Source organism: Pelophylax lessonae (assembly GCF_965119305.1).
Source record: "Pelophylax lessonae genome assembly, chromosome: 2".
Taxonomy (NCBI): domain Eukaryota; kingdom Metazoa; phylum Chordata; class Amphibia; order Anura; family Ranidae; genus Pelophylax; species Pelophylax lessonae.
This window is the reverse complement of record NC_138769.1, coordinates 537,741,139-537,758,002: the sequence shown is the minus strand read 5'-3', so window position 1 is coordinate 537,758,002 and position 16,864 is coordinate 537,741,139.

Genomic DNA, 16,864 nt, shown 5'->3' with positions numbered 1-16,864 from the left:
TTAAGGGTAGGTGCCTAGAGGAAACCCAACCCTCCTTACCACTTGCCTCCTGGGCACTTTTACCCCCTTCCTGCCCAGGCCTATTTTCAGCTTTCAGTGCTGTCACATTTTGAATGTCATGCAACACTGTACCCAAACAAAAATGTTACCATTTTTTTTCACACAAATAGAGCTTTCTTTTTGTGGTATTTAATCACCACTGGATTTTTTGCTAAATAAACAAATAAAGACAGAAAATTTGAAAAAAAAACATTTGTTATAAAATTTTGCAAACAGGTAACTGATGTGAGCTGATGAGGCTGCACTGATAGGCTGCACTGATGGACATTGATGAGGTGCACTGGTGGGCATTGATGAGGAGGCACTGATGAGGCTGCACTAATAGGCAGCACTTATCGGCACTGATAGGTGGCACTGATAGGCGTCACTGATTGACATTGATAGGCATCACTGATGAGCACTGATAGATGGCACTAGTGGGCACTGGTAGGTGGTACTAATGGGCACTGACAGGCAGCACTGATGGGCACTGGTAGGCGGCACTAATAGGTAACACTGATGAGGAAGCACTGATAGGCACTGATTGGCAGCTCTGATGAGCACTGATTGGCAGCACTTGTGGGCACAGATTGTCGGCAATGGTGGGCACTGTTGGGACTGCACTGATAATCAGGTCACTGGTCTTCTCCTCTCCTTATGCTGTCAGGATGAGGAAATGAATTCCGATAACTGGCTTCTATTGACATCTGTGATTAGCTGTGATTGGACACAGCTGATCACGTAGTAAAGAGCCACTGATTGGCTCTTTATCTCAATATGCGATCAGCAGCGTCCTTTCGGATACGAACATAAGGCGGCGCCCAAAACTAGCCAGCCATGCTGTAGCCATCATTTGGCTATAGCATGGCTGGAAAGTAGTTAAATGCACAGGGATGCACGTGAAACCCAGCACTTTACTTACAACACCTTACTGCAAAGGCTAGTTATAGGTTGGTGGTTGCCACTTTTCTGTACAGTTGATTAAATTGGATGCAGGGATGCATTGGATACCTTCAGCTACCATTGTACTATGAGCTGGGCGTCATGTGCATCCCTGTGCCTTTCAGTAGGGGTGGGCTCCATCCAGACCTACTTGCCCTGGATCTATCCACTGTCTTATGTGCTCCAACTGGGAGACTCTTAAAATTATAGAGTTAGGACTGCAGTATACAGAGGAGCTTTGATGGGGGCACTACGGCTTATGCATATATGCTTATGCATATATTTGCAAATGTGTGCAAACAATACCCTCTGTATTTAATGAGAATCGTTAAACAGGGATAATTTGGTTTTGCAGGCTGGCTGGTAAGTGTACTGGGAAATCTTTTATTTGTTTTTTTTTATATGTGTTGCCCTTCCATGTGCACCTTACTGCAAAGGCTAGTTATAGGTTGGGTTGGTTGGCACTTTTTTGTACAGTTGGTTTAATTGGGTGCAAGGGTGCATTGGATGCCTTCAGCTGCCATTGCGCTGCTGCTGGGCATCACATGCGTCCCTATGCCTTTCAGGAAGGGTGGGCTCCCTGACCAGACCTAAACTAAGGTTACAATAGTGCTGAACTGCAAACACCAAGTGCCTGTTAAAGACTTTCAATTGATTTCTGGGTCTCTGTGGAGCTTCTTGGAGGTTAGGCCTGGGCTATGTACTTGGCATCAACTTCTCTTCAAGTAGAGATTAAAGTGGTTGTAAAAGCACAAGGTTTTTTACTTTAATGAATTCTCTGCACTAAGGTAAAAAACCTTCCATAGCCAGTATCCATGAAGGCCCCCCTAAGTACTTACCCAAACTTGATTTAAATCCAGTGTTGAGCCCAAGAGCAGCAACTCCTCTGTCTCTCTCTCTCCTCAATGGACATGGAGGCAGCAGCCGAAACCATTGGCTCCTGCTGCTGTCAATCAAATCCTGTGAGGAGGGAGCGGGGCGGGGTCAAGACTGTGTATGTCAATAGAGAAGCGGCTTGCTATGGGGGCACTCAGAAGGTAGGAGGAGTCTAAAGAGCTGGGGGACCCCAGAAAAGGAGGTTTGGGGCTGCTCTGTGCACAAATCATTGCACAGAGCTGGTAAGTATAACATCTTTATTATTTTAAAAATGTTTTCTGAACCTTTACAACCACAAGTCATAACTATTTTTCTCTAGTTTTGGATAGACTGGGGGAGGAGTACAACTCCTGCCATCCAGAATTCCGATAGAAAGATTTATCACTTATCCTGCTGACAAGAGTTTCCTGAGACAGGAAGTGAAGGAAAATCTGCAACAGAAGAACTGGAAGAAATTAAAAATCTAACAGGAGTTTATCCTTTTATCCTTTTTGAGGGTTTGCTCAAGTGGGGATCACCTTCCCTGGGAAAAAGACACTCCAATAGCATGTTTTTCCTAAAAGTTCTGATTTGTAGTCAGTTCTTTTTAAAAGGTTGTACACAAAATAAACAAAACAAAACCGAAAATAAATCCTTGCCATCCAGACACTAAACAGTACAGATTCCTCCCTCACAGGTGAAGGGTTTCTCCTGGTCACCAACAAAAAACAAGCATTTTGCAAACCCTTTTTCTTTGTCTTACAGAGTGAGTTCCACATGTAACTCTATCTCAAGGTACACTATATTGTCAAAAGTATTGGGACGTCTGCCTTTACACACACGTGAACTTTAATGGCATCCCAGTCTTAGTTCCTAGGGTTCAATATTGAGTGGCCCACCTTTTGCAGCTATAACAGCTTCAACTCTTCTGGTAAGGCTGTCCACAAGGTTTAGGAGTGTGTCTATGGGAATGTTTGACCATTCTTTCAGAAGTGCATTTGTGACATTAGGCACCGATGTTGGATACGGAGGCCTGGCTCGCAGTCTCCGCTCTAATTCATCCCAAAGGTGTTCTGTTGGGTTGAGATAAGGACTTTGTGCAGGCCAGTAAAGTTCTTCCACCCCAATCTCACTCATATATGTCTTTAAGGACCTTGCTTTGTGAACTTGTCCAAATCATTTGGTGGAGGGGGGATTATGGTGTGGGGTTGCTTTTCAGGGGTTAGGCTAGGCCCCTTAGTTCCAGTGAAGGGAACTCTTAAGGCATCAGCATACCAAGACATTTTGGACAATTTCATGCTCTCAACTTTGTGGAAATAGTTTGGAGATGGCCCCTTCCTGTTCCAACATGACTGCACACCAGTGCACAATGCAAGGTCCATAAAAACATAGATGAGCAAGTTTGGGGTGGAGGAACTAGACTGGCCTGAACAGAGTCCTGACCTTAATCCGATAGAACACCTTTGGGATGAATTGGAGTGGAGACTGTGAGCCAGGCCTTCTCGTTCACATCAGGTCCTGACCTCACAAATGGGCTTCTGGAAGAAAGGTCAAACATTTCCATAGATGCACTCCTAAACCTTGTGGACAGTCTTCCTAGAGGAGTTGAAGCTGTTATAGCTGCAGAGGGTGGGAAAACGTAATATTGCACCCTTTGGACTAGGACTGGGATGCCGTTAAAGCTTATGTGCGTGTAAAGGCAAGTGTCTTAATACTTTTGACATTATAGTGAAGCTTCCTGAGTCCCAGGCCAGAGCAACCTCTTGTTCAAGCCCTTGCTTTTCTATCTTGCTTGCCGCTAGTCACAAGTGGGAAGCAAAATTTGGTTCAGATCCCACACTGCCAAGGTGACCTGGAAAACCTGGACTGAATTACACCTTAGTTTTCCACACATGAAAGCATGTGAAGTGACACATAGCTTCAGTCAATCACCTCACCTTTCATTATGTCACATATCCCCCCCCCCCTTCTCTCTCAGGTGTAGGGCTTCTCCAAGTCATTAAAAAAAAAAAAAAAAAAAGAAAACTGGTGTTTCACAAACCTTTTTTCGTTCTCTTACAGAGTAATTTCCACTTGTAGCTCTATCTCAGGGTAGCTGCCTGAGTCCCAGGCCATAGCAACTTCTTGTTCTAGCCCTATCTTATTTATCTCACCTGCTGCTAGTCACAAGTTGGAAGCAAAACCCAGTTTGGATCCCACACTGACAAGTTGACCCAAAAAACCTGGACCGGATTCAATCCTAGTTTCCCCACATATGAAAGTATGCGAGGTGACACATCTCTCAATCACCTCGCCTTTCATTATGTCATACTTTTTACTCTACTAAAGAAAAACCTTTTCATAAAGAGAAACCATTGTCACTAGGGCAGTTTAGTGAGGTGAAATTTCTGTACTAGAGTCGTGAATAGCAGTAAAACCTGACAGGGGGTTTAAAGCAGAATTTCAGCTATAGATATATTTTCTTGGATCAATGTAAGTATGCATGTGCCATACCTGGCAATGCTACTACAGTGATTGCTGCTGGTTTCTGGGTCCCATGCCAAGTGGCTGCCCTACTGTTTAGTGAGCACAGGGGGTCATCCAGCACAAGTGCTTTTCAGAGAACACTTTGCTTTTTCCTAATGAATGCAAAGTGTTCTCAGATTGGATGAGGTGTAGAGGAGGGGAGGTGCCAATACAATTTTCAGCCCACTAGGGGCGCCGGACTAACTGGTGGCTATGAGGGGGGTGGGGTTTTGCACCCCATGTGCTTTCAGCAGAGTCGCCGATTGGCGGCCTTCTGGGGGTCATCGGGGCGCAGAGCAATGCACCCCGACACTCCCCACTTTCCGGATGTCCTGGCTGTGATTGGTCCAGTCTCCAGCCTGGACCAATCATAAAGGACATCCCGGGTGACGCCGCATGGGGGGAGGTGCGTGCGTTAGTCATGCACCGTTCCAACGTCAGAGAAGAGGGCAGCGGAAGGGCAGCGGGCGGCGCGCATGGAGGAAGAAGACGTCCGGTGTCCTGTCGGAGGACACCGGTCTGACCGAGTCGCGGCGCGCATGGAGGAAGAAGAAGTCGACTCCCTAGCAGCACGCCAGGGAGTTGGGACGGTGGCGGACGGCGCGCATGCAGGACGAGGACTCGGAGGAAAAAGACGTCCATGACAGCGGCACCAGAGGTAAGTGAAGTCTCAGGGGGGGGGGGGGGGGCACGCACGCACGCTGGTCTCTGCATTGAAAGGGGCATGTATACTGGTCATTACATTGAAGGGGGCATGTATACTGGTCACTGCATTGAAGGGGGCATGTATACTGGTCACTGCATTGAAGGGGGCATGTATACTGGTCACTACATTGAAGGGGGCATGTATACTGGTCACTACATTGAAGGGGGCATGTATACTGGTCACTACATTGAAAGGGGCATGTACGCTGGTCACTACATTGAAGGGGGCATGTATACTGGTCACTACATTGAAGGGGGCATGTATGCTGGTCACTACATTGAAGGGGGCATGTATACTGGTCAATACATTGAAGGAGGGCATGTATGCTGGTCACTACATTGAAGGGGGCATGTATACTGGTCACTACATTGAAGGGGGCATGTATGCTGGTCACTACATTGAAAGGGGGCATGTACTCTGGTCACTGCATTGAAAGAGGGCATGTACGCTGGTCACTGCATTTAAAGGGGGCCTGTACTGTGGGGTTTGTGCTAGGGGGCCTGTACTGTGGGATTAGTGCTAAGGGGCCTGTACTGTAGGGTTTGTGCTAGGGGGCCTGTACTGTGGGATTAGTGCTAGGGGGTCTGTACTGTGGGGTTTGTGCTAGGGGGCCTGTACTGTGAGATTAGTGCTAGGGGGTCTGTACTGTGGGATTAGTGCTAGGGGGTCTGTACTGTGGGGTTTGTGCTAGGGGGCCTGTACTGTGAGATTAGTGCTAGGGGGTCTGTACTATGGGGTTTGTGCTAGGGGGCCTGTACTGTGGGGTTTGTGCTAGGGGGTTTGTGCTTGAGGGGTTTGTGCGGGGTTTGTGCTTGAGGGGGTCTGTACTGGTTTGTGCCACTCTCAGTCAGTGTATCCCATAATAGGGTGTCTGTCATGGTCTTACCTTCTTGCTGTTCTCCTTCGTTTGACATGTGCTGGCGGCCATCTTGGTTTCTGGGTTTCTTGTAGCCTCCCACCCTGCGGCTCCTCCTTCCCACTGGGAGGAGCTGGATGCCTAGCTCATATATATAGGAGTTCTGTGGCTTCAGTTCCTTGATTGGTCCTCCTGTGTTCACATGCTTCTAAGACTGCTGCTGCTTCTGGTTCCTGATCCTGGCTTCGTCTGACTACCCTGCTGGTTCCTGATCTTGGCTTCGTCTGACTACCCTGCTGGTTCCTGATCCTGGCTTCGTCTGACTACCCTGCTGGTTCCTGATCCTGGCTTCGTCTGACTACCCTCCTGGTTCCTGACCTCTGGCTTCGCAAAGACTCTCCTTCGGTTTCGCCATCCGTTTGGACTTTTGCTTTACAGCTTGATTTTCAATAAATCCTTCTTATTTTCACTTATCTGTTGTTGTACGTCTGGTTAATGTTTCCGTAACATTAGGACCAAGCCATGAATTCTGACGGTACAGGGCCATCCTCGCTACCCACGCTGGTTGCCAGACTCGATCAGCAGGATCACCTGTTGGGTCGGTTCGCCGTGGCGTTGCAAACCCTGCTTGAACGCACGGCTCATTTCGCTCCCGTTGCCGATGGGTCGGTTGTCGCTCCTGGTCCCGCTCCTACTGCCGCTCCGGTTGTTGCGCCAGAGTCTACCCCGACACCTGTTGTTGCGCCTGCGGTGTTTCGGGGTATGTCCGGTTCTGCCCCCCTTCCACAGCGCTTTGGGGGGAGAGCCAACTCAGTGCCGAGGTTTCCTTAACCAGGTGGGCATTTATTTCGAGTTGCTGCCACATGCCTTTCCTACTGAGAGATCAAAGGTGGGCTTCTTAATCTCGCTGCTCTCGGACAAGGCCTTGGCCTGGGCCAGCCCTTTATGGGAGAACAACAATCCGGTGGTTGCCGAGTTTTCCGGTTTTGTTGCTTCTCTTCGGAAGGTATTCGATGTGCCGGCTCGTGCTGCCTCTGCTGCGAAGCTCCTTATGTCCATCAGACAGGGTTCACGATCCGTAGCTGAATACGCCATTGAGTTTCGTACCCTGGCAGCAGAGGTGGGCTGGAATAATGAGGCTCTGGTCGCTGCTTTCTCTTATGGTCTCTCGGATGCCTTGAAGGATGAGGTTGCAGCTAAGGACCTACCAGTGGAGCTCGAGTCTCTTATTTCTTTCCTGATTTTGATTGACACCAGACTCAGGGAGAGACCTTCCTTTAAGGAGAGTCTGCGGAGGCCTCCTAACAGATTGGCGCCTACCTTTGCTGTCCCACCCGTGCCTCCCTCTCCTCCCACGCCTCCTGGGGATGACTTGTCTGGGGGTGAACCCATGCAACTGGGGTTTGCTCGCCTGTCCGAGGGGGAGAGGGTACTCCGGAGACGCGAGGGCCGATGCATGTACTGTGGTCTCGGTGGGCATTTTCGGTTGGCATGTCCGAACCGTCCGGGAAACGCTCGCACCTGAGATCCTGTCGGGGGCAGATCTTGGGTGGAGTCTCCTCGTCCCCGGTTTCCCGTGTTGACAAACCACTGATCACTGTTGTCCTCTCCTGGGTCGGGGGCTCGTGACGACCCAGGCGTTGGTGGACTCTGGTGCTGGTGGTTTGTTCATTGATAGTGTGTTCGCTGCCGCCAATTCCATTCCTCTGCAGGCTCGAGGTTCTCCACTGGCTCTTGAGGCGATAGACGGCAGACCCCTTCTGCCGCCACACGTGACTCATGAGACCCTTCCAGTGGGGATAGCCATTGGAGCCGTTCACAGAGAGTCGGTCTGCTTCCAGGTTATTTCGTCTCCACACTACTCGGTGGTCTTGGGGTACCCCTGGCTCCAGAAGCATAATCCGACTTTCGATTGGAGATCGGCCGAGATCCTCTCGTGGTCACCGCAGTGTGGGGCTAGTTGCATCCATGGGCCTGTCAAGTTGCTGTGTACTTCCTCGGACTCTCTGTTTCCTCCTGAATACGAGGAGTACCGGGATGTATTCGATTAGGTGCGTGCGGTTGCCCTACCTCCGCACCGCCCATACGATTGTGCCATAGAGTTACAATCTGGTGCCGTTCCTCCTCATGGTAAAGTCTATCCACTGTCGGTAGCGGAGAATGAGGCCATGGAGGAGTACGTGAGGGAGGCGCTTTAACGCGGACACATTCGCAAATCCTCGTCCCCGGCAGGGGCTGGATTTTTCTTTGTGAAAAAGAAGGGCGGTGAGTTGAGGCCTTGCATCGATTACAGGGGTCTCAATCGCATCACGATCAAGAACGCTTACCCGATACCCTTGATTTCCGAGCTGTTCGATCGCCTCAAAGGGGCCACGGTCTTTACCAAACTCGACCTGAGGGCGGCATATAACCTCGTAAGGATCAAGGCGGGCGATGAGTGGAAGACCGCGTTTAACACCAGGACCGGTCATTATGAATCCTTGGTTATGCCCTTTGGGTTGTGCAATGCGCCCGCAGTCTTTCAGGAATTCATCAACGATGTTTTCCGTGACCTGTTGCAGCAGTGTGTGGTGGTCTATTTGGATGACATCTTGGTATATTCTGAATCCATGGAGACCCACATTCTGGATGTCAGACGAGTGTTGCAACGGTTACGAGAGAACAAGCTGTTCGGTAAGCTTGAGAAATGCGAATTTCACCGATCCCAGGTAACCTTCTTAGGTTACATCATTTCCGCTGAGGGGTTCTCCATGGATCCTGAGAAGGTTTCGGCTGTCTTACAGTGGCCCCAGCCCAGTGGTCTTCGCTCCCTGCAGTGCTTTTTGGGCTTCGCCAATTATTATCGGAAGTTCATCAGGGACTTTCCATGCTAGCCAAGCCTCTCACGGATCTGACCAGGAAGGGCAGTAATTCCCAGGTCTGGCCGCTCGAGGCCATCCGAGCTTTTGAGGCTCTAAAGTCCGCCTTTGTGTCGGCTCCGATCCTGTCGCATCCCAACCCTGGGTTGCCCTTTGTCCTCGAGGTGGACGCGTCTGAGACGGGAGTAGGCGCCCTTCTGTCTCAGCGTAGAACACCAGAGGGTCCTCTGCTTCCTTGTGGGTTTTACTCCCGGAAACTGTCTTCCGCGGAGTGCAACTATCAGATTGGTGACAGGGAGTTATTGGCCATCGTGCAGGCTCTTAAAGAATGGAGGCACTTGCTCGAGGGTTCGGTGGTTCCGGTCCTCATCCTGACGGACCACAAGAATCTGACCTACCTTTCTGAGGCCAAGAGATTGACACCACGTCAGGCCAGATGGGCTCTGTTCTTGTCACGTTTTAATTACGTGGTCTCCTACCTACCCGGTTCCAAGAACATCAGGGCGGATGCCTTATCACGCCAGTACTCCGACCTGTCCAGGGAGGAGTCGATTCCGACTTCGGTCATACCTCCGAATCAGATCTTGGCCGCCATTCGCACCAGCCTGACCTCTCCCCTGGGTGAGCAGATTTTGGCGGCTCAATCTGGTGCTCCCTCTGGGAGACCCAACGGCAGATGTTTTGTGCCTGAGGAGTTGCGCACTCGGTTGTTGCGAACCTACCATAACTCCAAGACCGCGGGGCATCCTAGAAAGAATCAGCTGTCCTGGGCTGTTTCACGTCTGTTCTGGTGGCCTTCCCTACGTTCCGACATCGCCGCATATGTAGCGGCATGCTCCGTTTGTGCCCAGAGTAAGTCCCCTCGGCACCTTCCGTTGGGCCTTCTGCAGCCCATAGCCACCGGGGAGCGCCCATGGTCACACCTGGGGATGGATTTCATTGTGGACCTCCCTGCTTCCCGAGGCCATACGGTCATTCTCATGATTGTGGATCGGTTTTCCAAAATGTGCCACTGTGTTCCTCTCAAGAAGTTACCCTCTGCACAGGAGTTGGCAACGATTTTTGCCAGGGAGGTCTTCCGGTTGCACGGTTTGCCCAAGGAGATTGTGTTGGATCGGGGGAGTCAGTTTGTGTCCAGGTTCTGGCGCGCCTTTTGCTCCCAGTTGGGGATTCATCTCTCCTTCTCCTCGGCCTACCACCCTCAGTCCAATGGGGCCGCAGAACGATCCAATCAGGCCTTGGAGCAATTCCTTCGTTGCTATGTCTCCGATCACCAAGACAATTGGGTTGACCTCCTGCCTTGGGCTGAGTTTGCCAGGAACACGGCGGTGAACTCTTCCTCTGGGACGTCTCCCTTCATGGCCAATTATGGGTTCCAACCTGCCGTGTTACCGGAGGTATTCTCTCCCCAGGATATTCCGGCTGTGGAGGATCACCTTTCCGTCCTACGTGCTTCTTGGGTACAGATCCAGAAGTCCCTTGAGGTCTCTGCGCAGCGCCAGAGACTCCAGGCTGATCGCAGACGAGCGCCTGCTCCTTCCTACCAGGCCGGAGACCGTGTATGGTTGTCCACCCGCAACCTCAATCTTCGGGTGCCCACTCCCAAGCTGGCGCCTCGCTTTGTTGGTCCCTTCCGAGTGCTTCGCAGGGTAAACCCGGTAGCCTATGCCCTTGCGCTTCCTCCTGGCATGCGGATCTCCAACGTGTTTCATGTCTCCCTGTTGAAGCCACTGGTGTGTAATCGTTTCACTTCCTCGGTTCCTCGGCCTCGTCCGGTCCAAGTGGGCAATCGTGAGGAGTATGAGGTGAGCAATATCCTGGACTCACGCCTGGTCCGCGGTCGGGTGCAGTTTTTGGTTCATTGGCGTGGTTATGGTCCAGAGGAGCGTTCCTGGGTTCCCTCCGCAGATGTCCATGCTCCTGCCTTGCTCCGAGCCTTCCACGCACGCTTCCCTCAGAAACCGTTCTTTACTCCGCGGAGGAGGGGCCCTTGAGGGGGAGGTACTGTCATGGTCTTACCTTCTTGCTGTTCTCCTTCGTTTGACATGTGCTGGCGGCCATCTTGGTTTCTGGGTTTCTTGTAGCCTCCCACCCTGTGGCTCCTCCTTCCCACTGGGAGGAGCTGGATGCCTAGCTCATATATATAGGAGTTCTGTGGCTTCAGTTCCTTGCTTGGTCCTCCTGTGTTCACATGCTTCTAAGACTGCTGCTGCTTCTGGTTCCTGATCCTGGCTTCGTCTGACTACCCTGCTGGTTCCTGATCCTGGCTTCGTCTGACTACCCTGCTGGTTCCTGATCCTGGCTTCGTCTGACTACCCTGCTGGTTCCTGATCCTGGCTTCGTCTGACTACCCTCCTGGTTCCTGACCTCTGGCTTCGCAAAGACTCTCCTTCGGTTTCGCCATCCGTTTGGACTTTTGCTTTACAGCTTGATTTTCAATAAAGCCTTCTTATTTTCACTTATCTGTTGTTGTACGTCTGGTTCATGGTTCCGTACCAGTGTCTCTCACAGTATATCCCATAATAGGGCCCCTGCTCCCTATTATGGAATATACTAGTACTGATGGACCCCTTAATATGTGATATATTGGGAGGGGGACAAAATGGGTGGAGACTATAAGGGTGTGGCTTCTTAGAAATGGGAGGGGTCAAGATGGAAGGGCGGGGTCTTGCGCCTCACCATCTTAAAACTTCACCAGCCGCCACTGGGATGTGCTGTCACATCTCCTTCTCATCTAATGAGAAAACGTACCTGCAACAGTTACTTTTTCTCAGTAGTTAATAAAAAAATTACTACATTTGCTCCAGTATCCAAGGCATTGTTACATTTTGCTACAACCTCTGTCAATGTCACTTTGGCTAGGCAACATGGTGTAAAAATACAATATTTTTATTTTAGTGAACTATTGCACCCTGTGTGCCTGAGATTAGGGCTATAGCCAAAATGCCTGAGCTTTAGGGGTGTGGTAATATACTGACAGGCCTGGGGTGAGGGGTAAATTATAGTAATATATGAACAAGCAAAACAAGCAAGCAGAATTACTCATATACTCACACTATGCGATAGCACTAAGCATGGGTAATACATGGGAAAATGGGGCAAAATCCAGGCAAAATTGTGGCAGTCCTGAAAATGTAAGAGCAAACCTGAAAGGCGGTGGGCAACAAATATGGGCAACACACTTCCAGTCAGTTGCTCAGGTTTGCTCCTATATTTGGCCAAACATTTTCAGGACTGCAATTTTGCCTGGATATTACCCCATTTTCCCATGTATTACCTAAGCTTAGTGCTATCTTATAGCGAGTATATGAGCAATCCTGCCATGCTTGTTTTGGTGAATTGCTCATATACTCACACAGACTATACAATAGCACTAAGCATAGGTAGTACATGGGAAAATGGGGTAATATCCAGGCAAAATTGTGGCAGTGAGGATAACAAGTGGTCATCAAACAGGCAACTGTTGCAATACCTGGAAAAGAAAGGGGGACGTGTGGCAATAGGTGGTCAACAAATTGTTACGATATACAGTATATAATGATTGGACTCTTCTGGAAATATTTCTCAATTGTCACAAAATTGTACCAACACAACAAAGGCAACAAAATGATAATAGCTAAGAACCCAGTTTATGCCCCACCCTCTCCCCCTTTCCCCTGTTACTGCCAGTAGTCTACCACTTGCCACATACTGTACATGCTGTCATTGGCCACAAGGAAGTACTGGAGGAGGAGAGATGGAAAAGCTCACCCCTCTCCAGCCTTTTCCTTCGACAACCATGTCAGCTCTTTCCCAGGTCTTAAGGTCAGGATTAGAATGTTCCAAGCTGTAAATATTTTGTGATAGTAGTCCTTTAAGCCCCACGTTGTCTCTGTGCTAACCCCAATTTTGGACATTTAGTTGTTAATTGCCAGAGCCTATACTGCCCACTGAGATTCTGCCATTTGATAGTTGAATAACAGGGATGGGGCTTAGAACTGGAAGAAGGCTTCACTTTCACTATGGTGCATTCAAAAGAAAATGTTGATTTCAACATGCCCATTTGGGAAGTATGAGTCAGGCTGTGTGGCTCTAAATTTACAGGTATGAGCTGTTTAATTCTTACATAGAAAAGGCAATTTTATTAATAGAACAATAAAGAAGATCTAATACTTTAACTTTTTTGTTCTTTTCCCCTACAAATAGTACTTTGACCCATGTCCCTAAGTGCTTTGTAAGCAAAGTTATCAGAATAAACATGGCATGCCCCCCACCCTACTCAACGTAGCTATCAGTTTGATGGCTGTACTAATAGCTGCAACTCATCTCGGCTCCAAGAATTTGCCCAAGGAAAGCTACGGTAAGATAAATGCAGAGGTAGGAGGGGCATATAAGTCTCCCACCCCTCTGCATTCCTCTTGCTGTCACTTGCCTCGGGAAAATGCTTGGAGCCAAGACAAGCTTTCGGCTATCAAGCAGTCATCTCCTTGTTATCTTTGTTATCAGACCACCAGCCTGGACCCCCTGTCTAACCTCGGAATTAGGCTTACAAAGCACATAGGAACATGGTACACAATACTACCTGTTCTTTAACCCCTGGGGGCGACAGAATATTGGAAATAAATTAAAGTGTGAGTGCTTCTTTAAAAACTTCCCATCAGTCTTTTTTTTTTTTATACAAAAAATTTTGTCAAGAGCATAAATATCTCCAAATAATTACAGTTTATAAATACACCTTTCGGTTCTCAGTGAAGCAAAGTCATTTATAACTCAGGAGATTTTCATTCAGTGTATTATACAAGTCTAATACATCAGATTTGGTGCGTCTAGTGATAGCTGATGTGTACAGAGAAGGCATACCCAGAGGCATAAATCAGACTGATGGAGATTAGGAGGCTGATTGCTTTTGTGGGGAAATAATGCGTCTTGCATTCTCCCTGAGTAGTATTTATCTTTCTGCTGCTAGTAGTGGAAGGCATGATGTTAAAGGATTAGCTGTCTTATTGAACTCCAAACTCCCAACAACATCAACAATCTCCAGCACGTAAACCCTGTATTAGCTGTTTGGTATCCCACATGGAAACGAGCAAAGAAACACTACAAATGGCTTAATCCCATCAAAAACTTTAAACAATGTCAATTACAAGCGTGGCATGCCAGTATTCTAATTCAGTCTACTGATAAATAACACATCTAGCACAGACTGTGTGGATAATCAGCTGCTGCTTGCAGGAGGCTGCGTGTGCTGCATCGCTGCATGCTTCTTTCCATATCCCAGGAACCAGACAATAGCTTATTCCATCTCATAAACAAACTGTGCAATGGAGGGATGACTGTGTTTTTACTTTAATAAATATACACTACGCTCACAGAAACAGAATTAAATCAGTTGGTGGCAATATATGCTTGAGATGAACATACCATCGTTGGAAACCTTTGTCTGGTAACATATTTATTTAAAGACAAAGAAACTAAGGGCCTCTTTACAATATGCATCTGCTGGTAGAAAGGATTAGATGAATGACTCAAGAAGAATTTACATGTCTAAAACATGCTGTCAGAATTTTTTTTTTTAATCGCTTTCATTTGATAAATATATGGCTAGTATTAAAATATACACACATTAAAAAGTCAGTATTTATATAATGTATTTCTAAGGCTATCATCCCAGTCCCATTTAGAGATATATGTGGCACCCTAATACTGTATTAAAATTATAAGAAGAAATAAAAGTCCAAAACAGTTCAAAATGAAAACAATATAAAAAAAAAATCAGTCCCAGCCAAGTGCAATGGTGTCCAAATTAGTGAATCTATCTGACATATGGAATAGTGCTGTGCTATATCTGCAACACTGTTCCTTATGTCAGATAGATTCCTTTTTTAATCGCTTTCATTTGATAAATATATGGCTAGTATTAAAATATACACACATTAAAAAGTCAGTATTTATGTAATGTATTTCTAAGGCTATCATCCCAGTCCCATTTAGAGATATATGTGGCACCCTAATACTGTAGTAAAGTCTCACTTTATGGTAAAGACTCTGTGGCTACGTGAATGATGTAAAGGGGAGGAGAATATAGATGTAAAGTGTAAGTTCAGCTTTATCAAAAAGCCCACTATGTTGTCCCATATGGGTATAGAAGCATATGTATATAAAGAAATCCCCATTGGTGTGGGACTATGAATGCCACTAGACACTGTATGTCAAGGTAAAATAGTAAACTTTATTATACAAAAACTAAATATGACAATAATGTAAAGACAAGGGGGCACGTTAAAAAGGGGTCTTTTTCCGGTTCACTCCACCAAGTGTACCTGAGCGTCTTCAGTGTTGACTGGTATATGATCTGTCATTGCATGCAATTTTAACGTGTCCCCTTGTCTTTACATTATTGTCATATTTAGTTTGTATGTATTTTTCTGTTTTTTATATAATAAAGTTTAATATTTTACCTTGACATACAGTGTCTAGTGGCATTCATAGTCCCACACCAATGGGGATTTCTTTGTATACATATTTATCGGGATGATGGCCACTAGCACTGGGCACTAGGTGCTGGGATTATATTTTCTTCTTGGGTATAGCAGCATAGGGCTATCAGGGAACGGTATGGGTATTGCCTACGGAACCGTGAGCGAACGGGAGCCAGGCTGGGCCTGCCAGTGCTCCAACGTGACATGAACCTGCCTCAGGGCCCTGGGGTGGAAGTGACATACTGGTGACGGAAACAAGGAAGAACCAGCCTGGAACACATAGAAGGTCTGTTACCTGGTATCGTATTTTACTGACCTGTGTCAGTAAACTACTACTACTTTGATTGTACAACAAACTGTTACCCTGCTTATCGTTTCTGGCAATATCTGATTACCATCAATATAACACAAACCCGTGTAGCGCTGTCTCCCCTGGTTGCCTGCTGGATGGTCATTTTGTACTGCTTTCTGACAGCAGCACCGGTTTTGTTTGGGACATCATAAGGTGAACTTGTCGCAGTTGCCAGCGCATGGGGCACCTTGGTTGTTGTTTACATGTAGGGCTATACTTACCTATCAGCAAGGGCTCCCTTTGTGCTTAAACAATGAAGTCTGCAGCCACATATGTATTTTTATGATGAGTTTGCAGTTGCAACAAGTACAGATTGTGCATGTGTGGCTCAAAAGAACAGAATAGCACTTCTTCCCATGGCACTAGGAAGTGCTGTTCCCAACAGTTGCTCCATCCCTACAATAATTCAGAATAGAGACATCACAGGCTGAAAATTATTTTAAAGTGAATCTTCATTGCATTCATTGCATTCATTGCATCTGAGCACCTCAAACCAAAAACACTATTTAATTCATTTTGAATATTCAAAGCAAACTCTTCTATCCACCCATGTCTCCATGCTTTATTTTGGTGAGAAATCACTTTGAAAAACAACCCCCTAGCATTTCTTGCTGTGGTCATCTTGAGTAAGGACAGATGGTTACTGTAGCATTTACTTCCTGGAATCCTTCTGTCCTTAGCTCAGGCATGCATGCAGGAGAGTGTGCTTAGCAGGAAAACCCATCCTCTTTTCCTCCCCTCCTGAAGACTCCTGGGATGTATGATATCATTTGCCTAGGCAAAATAAAACAGGAACTAACTGAAGAAATGTAAAAAAAAAACGTTTTAAATAGGTAAATATGATATAATTTCCTATCTATTTACAAATGCTAGCAGCATAATGACTCAAAATAATCAATGTTGATTGGGAGAGTCAAGTTCCACTTTAAAGCGGAGTTCCACCCAAAAGTGGAACTTCCGCTTTAGGGAGTCCTGACCCCCCGACATGCCACATTTGGCATGTCATTTTTTGGGGGGGGGGAGCGGGTACCTAGTTTTGACAGGTACCCGCTCCCACTTCCGCTCGGAGCGCCGCGGCGCCCTGAGCGGAAGTTCTCCTCTCCCCCTCCCTCCCTGCAATCTTCTGGGACACGTCAGAGGTCCCAGAAGATTGCCGGCCAATCACGGCGCGCAGCGCGACTCGCGCATGCGCAGTGGGCACCCGGCTGTGAAGCCGCAAACTGTAACAGCCGGGTGCCCACAGCAGTGATGCCGGCGCCATGGGAGAGGATCGAGGCTTCCGGCGGCCGCATC